The sequence below is a fragment of the Numida meleagris genome, chromosome 3 (assembly GCF_002078875.1).
Source record: "Numida meleagris isolate 19003 breed g44 Domestic line chromosome 3, NumMel1.0, whole genome shotgun sequence".
In the NCBI taxonomy this organism is placed as follows: domain Eukaryota; kingdom Metazoa; phylum Chordata; class Aves; order Galliformes; family Numididae; genus Numida; species Numida meleagris.
This window is the reverse complement of record NC_034411.1, coordinates 111,803,279-111,816,795: the sequence shown is the minus strand read 5'-3', so window position 1 is coordinate 111,816,795 and position 13,517 is coordinate 111,803,279. Positions and strand designations below refer to the sequence as shown.

Sequence of the window (13,517 nt, the reverse complement as noted above, 5' to 3'; positions counted from 1 at the left end):
CAGCAAGGCTAGGTTCATCCCTCCTACGCTGGAATTCATCTCCAGTTCCTAGCTTCCTTCTTTCTCTGTTCACCGGGTGTTTTGGCCTGCAGATAGCTGTGGATATTGTATACATAGTGTCTAATATTTCAGAAGAAGGTAAACAGTGCAAACCCTCAGATGATATCAGGCTCTTCTGAGGGAAAAGAATCCTTCTGCTTTCTGAAGATAAGCAAAAATTTGAGAGTAGTCCGTGACTCAGTGCACAGGAAGTACCAGTCTGTGGCAGTACAGCACCACGTGGACCCTACTGACACCACTCTGCTACAAACTCTACCACCCTGAGTAACTGTAAGGACTGCTGCAAGACCCGGCATTGCAGTGTGCCGTGATTCCCTTGGTAGGGGTATTTCATGAGTAATATTGCAGAGGTACCTCTCGTAGGTTTCATTTAATGCCTGAGTTTGAAAATAATGTTGTAGATATTTCATCCCTTTTGTCAGCCAATTATATGGAAACTAGCCTGATGATAGATTTTGTATGTATGGAGGAAATGGACCTAGGGGTATTAGTCGACGCTCGGCTGAGCATGAGCCAGCAGTGTGCCCAGGTGGCCAAGAAGGCCAATGGCATCCTGGCTTGTATCAGAAATAGTGTTGCCAGTAGGAGTAGGGAAGTCATTCTCCCTCTGTACTCAGCCCTAGTGAGGCCCCACCTTGAGTACTGTGTCCAGTTTTGGGCCCCTCACTGCAAGAAAGACATTGAGGCCTTGGAGCGTGTTCAGAGGAGGGCGACGAAGCTGGTGAGGGGTCTGGAGCACAGGCCTTATGAGGAGCGGCTGAGGGAGCTGGGATTGTTCAGTCTGGAGAAGAGGAGGCTCAGGGGAGACCTCATCGCTCTCTATAACTCCTGAAGGGAGGTTGTAGTGAGCTGGGGGTCGGCCTCTTCTCTCTTGTAACTAGTGACAGGATGAGGGGGAATGGCCTCAAGTTGCACCAGGGGAGATTTAGGCTGGACATTAGGAAATACTACTTTTCTGAAAGAGTGGTCAGGCGCTGGAACGGGCTGCCCAGGGAGGTGGTTGAGTCACCGTCCCTGGAGGTGTTCAAGAAACGTTTAGATCTAGCGTAGAGAGACATAGTTTAGTGGGGTTGGTGGTGGTAGGTGGATGGTTGGACTAGGTGATCTTGTAGGTCTTTTCCAACCTAGCTCATTCTATAATTCTGTGATTCTATGATTTTGATTTCCAGCTCTGTAAAACCTGGCATCAAATCAGTACGGGGGTATCTTCAAGGCATATGTTGTTCCTGGGAAATTGTGCAGGCAGTTCTTTGCACTGACCGTAGTACAAACACGAAGGTAGTGTTTCTTCTGCATACCGTGTTTTTAATTAGTGTGTCTCTTTCACGATGTGCCATCCTTTGAAGTGAATTATTTGCTCAATTATGAAGAAAATAGGCTTTATGCAAGATTTTTTTTTAATACAGAGTGTTTCAGATAGGTTCTCTGTTTTTCAGAGAAAAGTGTGAAGCAACTCAAAGATGGAAAGCTCTGACTAAGCAGAATCCTAGGCTAACTCTCACTCTCCACCACAGCAATAATTTTAGTTGGATGGCACAGGAGTAAGCAAAGTGGCAATGTAACAGATTTCTATATTGGACTTGCTGAAGTTCTTGCTGAACTGGGAGGAAATTGGAAGGGAGGTTCACATGAGAGTGAGCCAGAGATGAATATTCTGCCTTATTCCAGTCAAATAGCTAATGCTTTGATCTTTGTTCAGTTACTTGTTCGCACTCTTGCAGTGCCTAGAAGTCATGGGCATGAATCACAGCCCTCTCCTGCCAGGCTGAGGTCAGCTTTAATACTTTAATATCTGATATATCTCCTATCAGCAGTCTGTATCTGGCAGTCAACAAGTTAACAGGTATTTTTCTCCTCTAACTGCTATGATCCCAAGCAGTTATCAGCATTAAAGTAATTAAAGTGGATTACTTTGGGTTTGAAGTAATGTGGATGGTTATTGGAACTGCAATTAATAACAGCTTGTCGTTATACACTGAGCAGGTTATAAGGTAGATTGTATCCCAAGCAGTTGAATGAATAAGGATTCATTTTTCCTTTGGAGGTCCTGTCTCTTTTATTTGTGTGCCAAGCAAGTCCTGCAGCATGTGTCATTACAGAGAAGAGCAGTCTCCGTGTTGGTATAAGCTGTGGTCATCCCAGCATGGGACAGAAATAGTTTGATAGGACTATATGAGCTTCCTTGCTGCTTATAAGGTCTCATAAACCATCTCTGCCTGTATGACCTCTCAGAAATCTGCTTGTTAAAGGTTTACTTGTTCCAGTGATGTTCACCGGCTCTTTGTGTTGGATGAGTCCTTTCATCTGATGCTAAGATATCAGAGTTAGTGGGATGTTCAGTAGAGGGAACAAACACACTGTGTGATACAGAGCATTATTTTCCACTTGAAAGAAGCAGCAACTTCGATTGAGTGTGTGCCAGATAAAGGATCTGCTTTGAGTTCAAGTTAGTGGCAGCAAAGGCATGTGTTAAAGTCTTAAAAATTTTTTTAAGAGTCCCCTAAAGGAAACCTAAAAATAGAGGTGATACATCATGGAATGAGTACGCTGGAGGCCTCATAGTTCCTTTGCTGTGAGTTAGCAATCTGCATTTCGTTGGGAATGCAAAGATGCATCTCCATTTACTCTTCTTATTCAATCATTTTGAAAGGTGAAATAGGAGAAATGGAATTAACAGACCTTGCTACCCAAACAGGCCTGAACTGGACTGTGCTTGGCAAAGACCATGAAAAAGGAAGTGCTGCTGACCTTCCCAGAATGGCCACCCTGAGGCTTGGCTAGGATGGTAGCCTGATGAAGATTTTCCAGTGACTCAAGTATTACAAATAGTTGGGATGTGCCAGACCTTAGATCTCTACGATCCCTTAGAGAGGTCTCAAGGGAGTCCCAGTTAGTTCTGGAATAGTTTCTCCATTCATTGGTGGGTAGGACCTGATTGAGCATTGTTCAGCTCTGTTAAAACTGGAATAAATGAGAGAAGCCTTTTCCCCAGTTATGTCCTACACCTATGTGTATATGAATACATATAACTTGTGTACTTGCAGCTCTTGCAAAGCCTAGTGCAGACATTTAACCGAAATGGTTAAACTGGGAGACCATCTGTATAATTGATGGAAAGATTAATTACCCACCCATCTCACTCCAGGAAAGCGTCTTCAACTAGGTGGTGTGGATCCAGGTATTGTTTGAGAAAGGGATATTTCCATATAAATGAATCTTAATTGCTTGTGTATGGAGGTGGAAAAGAGCAGACTAGAGCTCTCAGATATCTTCCTCGCTGAACATCTCGTGAAGCCTAATAGAAACAAACGTTTAGATTTTGAAACCTTGTGTTCACTTAAAAAAATCATTATAAAGTACTGGAAAGCTGCCACAAGCAGCACTGCACATTCCCACCGTTCTTCCCGTGCTCATGGATTACACTTGGTGGAAGTAACTGCAGGGCAGGTTGCGTGAGAGCATGGGGTAAGTGCTCAGTAACATTGCTATGCTAAAACAAAACCCTGGCATTGTTTTCCATGGTGTGTGTCTGCTTTTATGGGTTGGCAAGAAAGTGACTGTAATTTACTGTTCAGAAAGCTGGCAGTTACTTGCAGTAGCAGTTGTAGTAACACTTGATCGCGCAGTCCTTACTGCTCCCTCAGGATATGCATGGATGCAAGAGGGTGCCTGCTATGTGTTTTTCTAGCTGAAAAAAAAATACAAAAAACATGGAAAGAACTTTTCACAGTCTGCAAGCCAGATAACTTAAGGCCAGTGTTGTGCACTAGGGAGTTCTGCTACTTAAATGTACTTGTTCAAAAAAATGGGAGGTTTAATGCTCTCATAATTTAAAAACATCTATAGAGTTTATGCTCAAAATTTCCACTGGGATTAGGAAATCTCGTCCCCAAAGGAAGATATCTCACAAGTTATGACTGTACAAATTAGAGGATTTATATTAAAAAACACTTTGGCCACTTTGCTCACAGATCCATGGATTCTGAATTTGCTTGTGTAGCCTGGCTTCTCATATAAGCCAAGTCAGTACAACAGAAGCTGCATCAAGCATAGTATCTTAAACTACACTGTATTTTGGTTCAGTAAGTATTAATTTGCATTCATCTGAATATAACTGAAGGCCATTTAGCACTGTAGACACCTTTTATCATTTATTTTACTTTTAATTCTTATTCCAGTTCTCTTGATAAGCTTTCCTTCTTCAAAGTTTCCAGCTTGGGCATCTTCTGAGATCCTGGGAATTGCCCCACTGTTTCAGGCATGTGACAAATTAACCTCCTTTATTAGCAGAGGTTACCAGCTGCTCTCTGGATGTTTCTCAGTCCTTGTTATCAAGGCATCAATATCTTTTCGTAAAAATCTAGCCCCTTGTCTAGTTCCCTGTTGTTTGATTACTGGGAGAAAAGCTGATGAACTCATAAAGGACTAAGCATGTATTGCCAGATGAGTAGCACTTAGATAAATAGAAAACAGACTTTTTTAGAGGGCATAGCCTTACTGAATCCTAGAAACATAGAATAGCTTGGGTTGGAAGAGACCCCAAGGATCATCAAGATCCAACCCCCCTGCCATAGGCAGGGCCAGCAACCTCCACATCTAATGCTAGACCAGGCTGCCCAGGGCCCCATCCAACCTGGCCTTGAACACCTCCAGGGACGGGGCATCTCTGGGCAGCCTGTTCCAGCCCCTCACCACTCTCTCTGGGAAGAACTGCCCCCTGACATCCAATCTCAACCTTGCCTCCTTGAGCTTAAAACTGTTCCCCCTTGTCTTATCACTGTCTGCCCTTGTAAAAAGTTGATTCCCCTCCTTTTTATAATCCTCTTTTAAATTCTTGCTGCTATAATTACAAACATTCTTAATTAGATGAAAACAAATGGGAAGCATCTCCTGCCTGTGCCTGCTACTGCACTGAGACAAACTAAGTGGGGAATGTCTGGGGAAATGCCGTTGAGGTTTTTTTTGCTGTTGATTTTTTTCTTTTTTTTTTTTTTTCTTGGAATGTTGTTTTGTTTGTTTGTTTGTTTCAATTTTGTTTTGCTTTGCTCCCGATTAGTTGTTTTCTAGATCACTTCTCTGATGCCTTACAGGTCACCAGTGGTCTGAGGACTCCAGCACGGGTGATACTGCTTCAGAGATAGTAAAAGAACATCCCCCAAACGTCCATCTTGCTCAGTAGTCTCAGAGAAGGAATTATATTCCTAACTATTGGAATTTAGTGGGTTGAGTTGTACCAGGCAGGTGGTTGGATCAGATGCTGAAGCATGAGGCTTCTTACCCCCTATTCAAATATTTGTAGCTGTGGATGTCTTTACTGGTAACTTCCTTTCCTCCAGTGATTCCTCTCCTAATTCTCTGCCATCCCTATCCTGTCCCTTGTGGAGGTTGACATGGATTCTGTGAAGCTCTGGTCTTCTACTCCAACACACTCTCCTTACTTTATAATGGATATCCTTGTATGTTTGGTGCCTGGTAACTTGCAACCACTTCGCATGCGTGTTGGCTTCCTGAGCACAAGGACTTTCCTCCATCACTGGCAAGCAATTCTTCACATGAGCAAAGCCCTGGTTCTGAATAAGCCACACCTGAAAGTGTGTGAAAGAGGCAGTCCAAACAGGGAACAGAGAAGGCCAGAAGAGTGCTGCCATTTGTGGAATTGAGGCTATGTAACTGAATGGCCAGATTCTGAGTGTACTCAGAATTTAAACTGGGGGGAAAGTTGCTTTAATTTGTCAGAGTTACCTCCATATGTGAGTTCTGAGTCTGGCTTCTGTTCCTGCAGTGACCTTGCTGATTGTAGCTACCCGTGCTTCTAACAGTAGCTGCTGGAGGTGACGTTACGAGTTTGATCCATACCCACCTCAATTCCCTAAAATGTGCTGCAGCTGCTCAGGAGTATAAAGCTGCTGTCGTGATCTCCTGTGGGTCTGGGGGAGATTAGATACAGCTGGACTATCACAGAGGTCCTACAGCTACAGCTGACAGAATATCCCACGAGGAGTGTAGCCAAGTGTAGTGGAATTTGGACAAGGTTCAGCATGAGTCTCATCCTCCTGAAGATGTGTTATCTAGTGAAAATGTAGAATTCTACTGACTTCAGCACCAAGCAGAGAACTACCAGATGAACATAACTCTGCAGATATCTTTTACACGGCTTTCTTCCTTTTGACCCATTTTTCTCTCTAGATGGAGCTTGTAGGGAGCAGACTGGTGCATGTGATGCTTTCCACTGTGCCATTTGGAGACAAAAAGCCACATCAAGCAGGAGATTTGTGAGTTGCTGGAAATAGATGCTTCATATTCTGTTATTACATTTAGGATGATGAAAGAACAACAACTAACTTTCATGATTATGAAAGCAGAAGGAAAACCGCCTGTGGATAGATCAAGCACATGCAATGTTGGCTAGAATTTAAGGTGTTTGTAGCTTCAAATCCTGATTTGAAAAGTTCAGGATAGGAAAAAAATATCTGAGCAAAAGATGTGAAGCAGTTCGTAAGATTTTAACTCAGATACATGCAGAAGAATAAATCCACAGGTAACATTATGATTCATTAACTATACCTAATTAGGCTCCTAAATTTACATAGACAGACTCTCCCCTGGGGGATTTCAAGGCACCCACCTTTTACTGTTGTGGCTGTACAGGGAACTTAGGAATGTAGGTTGTTTAAGGATGACTTCTTTAGAGCACACATGTGTTGAGCGCCCAAATGAGGTGAACTAGCTCTTTTAATACATTTCTGGAATTAGGAGAAAGATGGCGAAGGTGTCCTGCAGTCCTGGGCAAGAGGGGAGGGAGAGGCTGGGAGGGAGCAGTGCCTGTTTGCCCTATGGAAAGTCTCAGTCAGAGGTGCACCATGGTATACCTTCATCTCCTAAAACCTTATATGTCACAGCCCCATGTACCCGCAGGAGTCCACTGGAGAAACAGTGAGACTGAGTGAATTTTTGTTGTGTGGTCTTTGTTTCTGGACCAGAAATATTTGACTTCTAAAGTTACTTGTGATTACAGCTGTGTGAGAAAAGGATGAGCATTTCTTCTGTGGAAAGAAAACAAGACATTTGTTTCTATTTATACCCATATTACACAACCTTTCTGTAGTTAGTTGCTTCAGTAGATGCAGCAAAGGAAGAAATGTCTGTTCTGCCTCAGAATCTGCCTGATTCTTGGTAGAGTGCTCTGAAAGTTGGTCTGAGTTGTGCCAGGCATCCCAGCTTGCACCATTTCCCTCCAGCCCAGAAATCACCAGCAGAAGAGTTGAATTTCTGCTTTGGACAGTGTCTGCAGGGAGGGGAAGAGGAGGAGGGCCGTGGTGCAGGCTTTAGGCGTAGGTGGCTTTACTTATGGCAGGGCTGTTTTCCCAGAGAATCTCACTTGATTTCCACGTGGTGCCTGGAAGTGGACTTACTGTAATTGGCATGAGTCATTTCCTCTTTATCAGTGGTTTGGAACCACCGCACTCAGAGAACATGCCTGCAGTAGGCTGAGTAACTCCTCCTTTCTCTTGGATGTTGTATTTAGTTTCAGGATTACAGACCATATCAGTATTCTTTGGAAAAATCTTCCCTTTTAACATGAATGAAGGAGAAGGAAAGGTCTGGTCACATGTGTTTGTTATGTCTCTGCTCCTTTTTATGTGTTTGAGAGTGAGGATTTTGAAGGGCAACATGCTGGTCAAATTCCAGCTTTCAGGCTTAGGTCCAGTTGCACAAGATTCGTTCACATCTCCTGCTGTCTCCTGGGACGTTTTACACTTTCTGTGTAAACTATATCATACTTTAAATGTGATACAGATTGTCCAGAGGTACAATATGGCTTTTCAGCTAAGGCACAGATTTGATGACCTCAGGCTTTTATATGGAAGCGCCCAGTCCAATGTGGCCACTCATGGTGACATTTAAGAGCTGTAGGATCTGATGGTCTCTTACCAAATGATTACAGCTATACTTGACCAAAAAGCAACAGCCCCCCTGACAGATGAGCGGGGAATGGCTGACCATGGGGCAGGATTTGAAGGCAGGCTTAGGATATATCTGGTGTGACAGAAGAGACTGTGACAAGAGGAAAGACATTTGGTAAGGAGCCAAGAGGGGTATGCTGTGCCTCTATTTACTTTTGCTGTTCAAATTAGTTTCTTCACTCCCGTGTTTCTAACTACATAATGCTCTTGCTGTTGTCACCAGATTCAGAGTGTTCTTACTTACGTGATTTTTCCTTTTTCTTCCATTTGGTGGTCTGATGCAGTCACAGTCCATTATTTTAGTTGATACTGTTGACTGATTGTGTAATGAATTTATGTTTTACAGCACATAAAACTCTTCCAGTTCTTCAGTCTTAGGGAGCTATGTACCTTACACATGTGAGAAGAAATCGCTTTCTTTTAATAGTTCAGAAACACGAATGATTCCATGTCTGCGTGCCAAACATTTTCAAGTCTCAAACAACAGCGCTTCAGAGCTGCCACCTCTAAAAAAAATGCAGTAGTTTATATTGGGTGTTTACTCACAGTAGGGTGTTTTTATTATTTTTAATTAAAAACATGTTGAGCATTAACAGTTCCTGGCCCCAACCTGCCGGGATAAAAGGCTTGGTTGTAATTTTCATCAGTGAAGGAATCATGCTTTGTTCAAGCTGCATACTGCTTCAGTCATTCGCTGCAGGATTTGCTGGAGGTCTTGCAAATCTGCTTTAGTTGTACTGAGCTTATGGGCTGCAAATGCACAAGCGAATATACAGGGGAGGACTAGAGATTGACAAAACCCATCTGTATGTTTTTAAGAATGAGCTTTCATTGATCTCTCCTCCAATTGAGTGATATGTGTGTACAGTGATGATAGAGGTTAGGCAGTAATTGAGTCCTGGGAGTGGAAGTCTTTAGACATGCTTAGGACTGGGGAAGCATCAGGAAATACCAAATGATGAAATTAGCAGAGAGGGGATGGTTTGAGTGTGAGGCTGAACTACAGGGAGACCAAATTTTCCTTTCTTTGGCAGGGAGTCCCTCTGTGAGATTGGGTAAATTATTTTGATATTTAAACACTTACTTTCAAAACTGTGTCCCTGAGCCAGTTTCCCATCTGTAAAATGGGGGGGTTATAGCAGTCACATGTTTTGTTTAGTGGAATAATATAGGCATTCCCATTGAAACACTCGACGGCATTTTGGAATAGAGATCCTGAGAAAGAGCCACGTTCCTCTGCAAAACAATCTCACGTGACAAGTAGCTGAACCTGCAGAACTGGAGTATTTAAAACTAGACCGATCAACATAGCAGACAAGATGCAGCAAATGGTCTTGATTAACAAAGAGGCGAGGTGTTGGCCGGCCTTTTCCATCTCTTAGCACAGTAATTTGGAATTTTGCTGCTTGTAGGTGCAGTAACTTTCAGTCACCCGTCTGTCTTCTGGCCGCACAAGGGAGTGCTTGTGTGAAAATCCCAGCAGAAAGAGTCTCTGCCATCTACAAATAAGGATGCTATTAGCAGCAGCAGCATGTGCCTCTTCACACTGTCCTGCCAGTTGCTTGTACTCAAGGCTGGCAGGCCTGCTCTGCCACAGAGAGCACACTTGGGCTTTGATTTTCATTTGCCCCTATTTCTGCAAGTGGAAGGTGGCACGCAGTGACGGTGAGGGTGTGTTGTGGGGTTGGTACCATTAATTCATTGCACATGAATAATACAAGTCTTGGATTGGGAAATGTAACGAATCTGATTCAGAGGGATGAGCAGTCTTCCAGTGAGAGAAGTGTGAGCAAGGAGCTGGGTCTGCTTTTCGAGCGGAGAGATTACATACAGATTTTAAACCCTTCTCAGCTGCTTGGCCCACATTACCTGAGAATTCAATCATTTGATGGAATGCCCACATCTCAGTGCTGACTGCTACCCTCTCAGAGACCAAATGTCCCAGAGGTCCTCCGAGTACTGCCTCCCTTTGAACTCATCCCAACCCACTTCCCATCTACTTTTTAAGGTGCAGGGCTCCTGACTATCAGACGTGTTAGCCTTTTGATTGATGGCCCTATTTCTTTCCCTCTTGTCTACATATATCACTTGTTCTGCTGACTGAATTGTGTTAAGTTCTCTGCTGGATGGAATGGAGCAGGCTGAGTGCCAGCCCTTCCCTGCCAGGATTTCTGTGCTTAACGCTGAGATGAGACTAAAATCCTAGGTACTTTTTGTCGGGTGGGTTTAATCATAAATAACTTTCTTTGACACCTTGCTTCAGCTCATGCCGTACTTTGTGTCAGATGTACTCCTCTCTGCAGGATTTAAGGAAGGTATTTCGAAGGAGCCAGATGTTTAATCTTTCTTGTGGAGTTGGCTGCTGCACAGAAGCTAGCTGGAAAATGTGAGGTGTTTTGCACTAGAAAAAACCTTTCCATTTTACTTTCTAAATCAATCTGTCTAAGCTGTGCAGGGGTTTAGCACTGTATAAACTAGAATAAGAACAGCCTTGCTGTGTGCCGTGACAATGTTTTACTCTTTGCAGAGATAGGTCTGTCCTGGTGAAATGTCCTCAAGATGTTTATGGAGTCCACAAAGAAAAGTGGTCCCTACAAACGAAAAAGTTGTGGATTCTTCTTGCTTTTCACTAAATTGCTTCCAGATTTTTAAAGGAATTTAGTAGCTGAAGCGAAGACAGGAAGCAGTTAGGATTTTTAGAAGTACCAAAGCTAATCACTGATGTTAAATGCCTGCCTGCTTTGGGGAATCTCTACACAGCCGCTTTTATCGTTAGACACCAAAAGCCTGTTTGGTGTTAGTCTTTCTATACCTGAGCTTCTCAGCCATCCCAGAGGGATAACAGCACCCTAAGGTGCCTTAACGATAAGCGGTCTTTGCGAATACTTCCCTCTGATCATTTCTTCTTCTCCGTTCCTCCCTGGGATGCTGTTGACCAGTTGCTGTGATTTAGCGATGCTTTGTTTTACCCTGACTCCTCCCCTGGTACCGCAGATAGCACTCATAATGGCATTAGCACCGGTGCCAAGGTGGGAGGGAAAGCTCAATTCCCTAGATGTGCTTAGGAAAAGGCCTTTTTTCTCCATTGGTTTGAATGTTGAAGGTTGGCATCACCTGTTCAAAGAAAGATGCAGCTCCACCCAGCCTATGTTCTGCCCCAGGGTTGACTGTGAAGACTGGGAGGTGAAAGGAGATCTTTATGAAGAAGAGCCAATCTGAAATGTGAAAGAGTAGCCCAAATCTATAAAACTGTTTCTGTGTTCCTTTTGCTGTTTGCTTTGCTGTGCAGCCTGGAGAAGAGAAGGCTCAGAGGTAACCTGAGTGCAGCCTTTCAATATTCAAAGGGGAGCTACAGGAAAGAAGGGGACAGACTCTTTAGCAGGGTCTGTGGTGATAGAACAAGGGGAAGTGGTTTCAAGCTTAAAGAGGGAGGATTTTAGATTAGGTATAAGGAAAAAGTGAGGGTGGTGATGCACTGGCACAGGTTGCCCAGTGAAGTGGTGGATGCCCCGTCCCTGGAGACTTTCAAGGCAAGGCTGGATCAGACTGTGGGCAACCTGATCTAGCTGTGCATGCCCCTGTTCATTGCAGAGGAGTTGGACGAGATGGCCTTTAAAGGTCCCTTCCAACTGTAAGGATTCTGTGATTCTCTGATTCTAAATGGAGATCCGCATTGCTGTGGTGACTGTCCCTGGCTGTGTGATTTGCAGGATGATCTCTGTTCCACCTGCCTCCTCCCCAGACTTCCTAATGTTTCCTTGGCACTGGTATCCCCCATTGCTTTTGTTTAGTTCCAAACAGGGGATATGCGTCTTTTGCTGCCTTCCCAGCAGGGGGGACAGTTGCCAATTCAGATCTCACTACAAATTGCTGTGCCAGGTTTTTGCTATTCAGAAGTTGTAGGTTTTCATGTCTGTTTCCTGACCCACCATGATTCTTCTAATAATGCGAGAACTTCAGCACTGCTGTCTTGGCAGCCTGATACAGGAGGTCAGTCCGTAAATATAGTTACAGTTCTCTTTGCCTCAGCAAAGACAGCAAGTAAAACACAATGTAAACAAGGCAGTTGGATTGCTTCCCCCAGCAGAAATATTAGTACTTATGCAGGCAGATTTACTGGGTGTGATTAAATCTCATGCTCCAGCTTGGCAGCTGATTAGCTGCAAGGGGCAGTCAGGAATTTCCTTTCTCTTCCAGGGTTGCACACTTTCCAAATCTTCCTTCAGGCTTGTGCCTAGGACCTCAAAGTGCTTTGGTTTTTTAATTACTCTTCATCACGCCTCTGTGAAGAGCAAAGATGAGAGATAGCACAATCTGCAATGGAGCAGCGGGGAAACTGAGGCATGGGAGGTGGCAGCCAGCTTGGGACAATAGAAGCTGTGACCATCAGAGTTGGAGGAGGGAGGGCTGAACATGGCAGCAGTCCTCTCCTGGGATTTCTGTGGGTCTAATGATCCTGCCCCAGTTCTCAGTAGTCTGTTTCTTTGACACGGTGAAGTTCTGGCTGTCTGCAGGAACAGAGAGGTGCTTTGATGTATGCATTAGAGAACAGTCACCAAAGGGGAAAACATATTTCTCCCCTGTAACTTTTAATTTCTTTACTTGGTCCTTCAGTACACTGTTCCTCTAATTTCTGAGCTGAACAGCCTATACAAGCATTGTTGTTTTTTTTTCTCTTTGTATGGAAAGGCACTTTGCTCTGAAATAGCCTCAGGTGTTGGCCATGGCTGAGGCACAGAACTGGTTCATCTCCATAAATGATATGCTGCTGTGTCCCCGCAGGGCAAATCGGTGAATTTACTGTGTGGATTCACCTTCAGTGGGCGTACACTAAAGGAGCTGCACTGGCTTTGATTGCTTTGCTTAGAGGTACAACTAAAGAGAGCTGGCCTTGCAACATCAAGGAGGGAAGGCAGTTTTCTTACTAAGGCATATGCTGGTCCAGAGGGACCGATGATACACAGACGCAGCTCTGGCAGGCGTGTTAACCTTTCTCACCTGTGTATTGCTTACACTGAGGATGAAACGAGGTACTAGCCAAGCCCTCACCCTCTTTCTCAGGATGGTAGGAACAGAGAGGGGGTCTTTCTCAGCATGGCTGAAGCTTGAAGTCCAATGAGGGGAGTATTTTGGACCTCACAGGGTGGAGAGGGTTTCTTTCAGGTAGGATTTCTTATTTTGTGGTGGATAACTTAAGCTTTATGTTCTTTTTTTTTGTGGACAGCATCCTCCAGAGGGGGGTTTGGGGCATCCAGAAATGTCTGATGTGCAGTCTCTAGCCAGCAACATAATGGTTGGAGGGAGGCAGGGATTCAAGCATCACTGATAGTCCCCTTTGCTAGGGGCTTCCTGTCCAGCCTGCCGCCATGATGGGACCAGCTGTCCAGCTGGAGAACTCTGAAGCTCGGGGCTGAAACCAAAGACCAACTTATCAGCCATTTCATTGCCTTAGATGGGTGTCTAAATAAGCTGTCTGAATCTGACTCTCAGTCT

The 13,517-nt window shown here is 44.2% G+C and overlaps 1 protein-coding gene across 15 annotated transcripts in view; it reads left to right on the top strand.

Moving 5' to 3' along the window:
- EVA1A (eva-1 homolog A, regulator of programmed cell death) overlaps nucleotides 1-13,517 on the top strand; it is a 207,932-nt gene that overhangs the window by 179,841 nt on the left and 14,574 nt on the right. The window contains exon 1 of one of the 15 annotated variants that reach the window (XM_021390932.1): nucleotides 12,698-13,187. The exons of the other annotated variants lie outside the window; for them this stretch is intronic. The gene's annotated coding sequence lies outside the window, so the exon portion shown is untranslated. Of the gene's footprint in view, nucleotides 1-12,697; nucleotides 13,188-13,517 lie in introns of those variants that run through there. 15 annotated transcript variants of the gene reach the window in all.